This window comes from Impatiens glandulifera, chromosome 3, assembly GCF_907164915.1.
Source record: "Impatiens glandulifera chromosome 3, dImpGla2.1, whole genome shotgun sequence".
Taxonomy (NCBI): Eukaryota; Viridiplantae; Streptophyta; class Magnoliopsida; order Ericales; family Balsaminaceae; genus Impatiens; species Impatiens glandulifera.
Window position 1 is genome coordinate 27,316,816 of NC_061864.1, and position 3,519 is coordinate 27,320,334.

Below are 3,519 nucleotides of genomic sequence, written 5' to 3' on the forward strand. Positions count from 1 at the left end.
AACCTTTATGGTTTGTTTGAAATTAATTATTTTATTTTTTGACTTTGTTTTTAAATCTTTTAAAATATAAAAAATATTTAAAATAAATATGACATATATTTTGTCATTTTTTTTTATATTTTTGTGTTTAATAAATAATTTATTTGGGATAAAATAGATACAACATTTATCCTAAATTATTTATTTTAATCTATTTTGATTTTTTTTAATTATTTTGAGACAAAATAATATAATATTTATCCTAAATTATTTTATTTATTTTCTTTGGCCATTATTCTTATTTAATCTATGATTTAATTATTATAATAATTAATTCAATTAATTGTTTGATTATATTGTAGTTTTAGTTTTAATTATTTTTTATTTTATTTATTAAAAAATAATCAAAATAATTATTTTTAAATTTATAAAAAGTGTAAGTAGATTTGTAATGTTTACGGTATAATTTTATCAATAAGAAGTTTCAAATGGTAAAATTTAAAAGAAAACCTCTAAAATTTCAATTAACCCTAATAAATAGCTCATTTCATTCTACTTAAAAATAAAATAAAAGGCAGTTGTCCTCAAATTTAATTTAAAAAGTTATTTTATTCAATCAAGCAATCAAAGTTGGAGCAAAATCACAAAAAAAATTGATAGAAAAATAAATTAATCAAAACGTTTCAATATAAATTATGACAAAGATTTATATAAATTAACAATAAAATCATATAGAACAAATTTCAAATGTAATATCAACATCAACAACTCAAAATAAGAGAAATTGTGATCCACAAACTCTCTCATTACTCAAGTGGGACATTGGCCATAGATCTTTTGCTTTTCTCATTTTTTTTTTTAAAAATTGGTTAGAATTTCACTTATTTATTAATAAAATTGCAATCAAAGAGAACAAAAATCATCCAAAATTTTCAAAGATTAAAAAGAGCTATCAAGTTCAATAATCTCAATATAAATTATAGGAACTTAGATCAATCTTGATAAGTATACTCTTGGACCTAAATGCACGTTATAATACCTTATATGATTAATATATCACTAACACATTATCAATTCTATTTTCTTTTATAAAATTATTAATTTAAATAACAAATATTATTCCTTTAACTTCTACATTATTTTATTATTGATCTAAATAAACAATTTTACATAAAACAATCTGAAAACATATTTCAATATAAACTCAAATCAAACAAACCCTAGTTAATTTCCAAATAGATTAGTTAAGCCATTAGTTATATATTCTTTTAATAACATCATTAACATGGTAATGAATGCCACACAACACTGCAAATAAGTCAAAGAACATTAAAAACTTTTCTTGAATTAGAGAAAATCATTAACCATAAGCATCAAAAGTCAAAACCTTATCTTTTGAAGCAGTCATTCAATATGTCCGTTCTTCTTGTCATACGGCTCGTTTGATAAAAGAGTTTTTGAGATAAAACCTAGTTTTTATCCTAAAACTCAAACATTTTTCCAACCACTAAATCAAATAATTTTATTATTTAAATATCAAAACTATTCTCTAATTAAATTTAATATTATTTTTATTAATTACCTTAAATAAAAATTAAAACTCAATATAAATTAAACTTAACCTACTATATTATCTAATATAATATTTAAACTTTAAATAATTCAAATAAATAAATAATTATACTAAAAAATAAAGTTAATATATTTGACTAACAAATATTAATTAATTTATAAATATACCTTATCCCTTATATTTATTTAATTACATTATAAAATTTATTTTCATATAAAATAAATTAATAACTTATTTCATTTCAAAATAATTATATTAAATAAAAATAATTCAAAATAAAAATAAAATTAACCTAATATATTATTTAATATAAATTTAAATTTTAAATAGTTTAAATAAATAATTATACTAAAAAAATAAAATTAAATATATTTAAATAAAAAATATTAATTAATTTATAAATATATCTCATTTAAATAAAATATTTATAAAAAATTTATTTTATTTTATTTTAGTATAAATTAACTTTAAACTATTATTCTAAATAAATATTTTAATAAGTTTTTGTTATTATATTATAAAATTTATTTTATGTAAAAAGTTTATATTAATTATATTAAATATAAATATATACACAATATAAATAAAATTATAATATACTATATTATTTTATATAATATTTAAATTATAGCATTAGTGATTTATAAAATTAGTATTTTTTTTATTTTTTATTTATGTATTAATAAAAATTAATAATAATATATTTTCATTTTTTATTATTTATTTTATTATATTTTAAAATTTAATTTAATTTAATATAAATTATATAATTTCATTTAAAAAATATTATTAATTAATAGAGAGAGAGGAGAGTGAGGGGTATAATTGGAAAAAAAAAAATTAAAAACCCAGATTTTTACCAATTTCATCCAACAAATGTTATTTGGAAAAAACCTAGCCTTTATCCAAATAAAGGCTCCATCAAACAAGTCCTAATTAATGGCTGGTTTGATGTTGAGTTATTTTAAAGTTTTTATTAATTAAATTAATCTATTTATTAAATAAAAAAATTATTTTTATAATTTTATTATTAATTAATTTAAAGGTTATTTAAGTAATTCAACTTAAAAAAAAATGACAAATAACAAAATCAAAAGAGCTTAAATGATTTGGCATGGTTGATAACCTAAACAAAATTAAACATTATTTCATTCTTTTCTCATTTATCAAATCACTCAATTCATTAATCAAAATATTAAAATATCATTTATTTTAAAATTTTATTTATATATATCAATACTATTTAAGTATTTTTTTTTATAAAAACAATTCTTACTCTTTAAAATTATCAATAATCATTAATTTTTTCTGCCTCTAAATTATTAAATAATTCAATACGGACCGACTCTTAATCTTATATAATATTGTTTGAAAGTGAGATAATACTAATCATAAAATTAATAACCGCAATCTTTAAAAAAAAATACATTTACCTAGAATATTAGTCAAATTATTATTTTTAGTTAACTAACTAGTTAAGTACAAATGATTATGACATCAATAGGTGTTTTTATCTTAGACTTTGTTCTGGTGGTTGAGTTATTGAAATAAATTAGAGAGGGAAAAATTGATAATTTATGATGATTTTATGGAGGTTATAATGTTTGTGTAGTAAAAATATTTAATATATATATATAAATAAATAATAATTTAAAATAGAATGTACTTTAAGATTTTGATAAATGAATTGATTAATTTGATAAATAAAAGGAGTGAAATCATATTTAATTTTTTTTGAGTTATTTAAATAACCCAAAACTAAAGAGGGCCTTCTAAATTTACAATGTTATTAGCATTTTTAAGTTTTTTATTTTTATTTATTTCTCAATAATCAAAAGAATCCTTAATTTTCAAATAATCTATTTTATAAGTATTTGTTCAAAATGACTGCTTCGAGTTAAGGCCTGAAAATTGGGCTGTCATGTTATTCTACAAATAAAATAAGACATAATAATTAAAAAAAATAT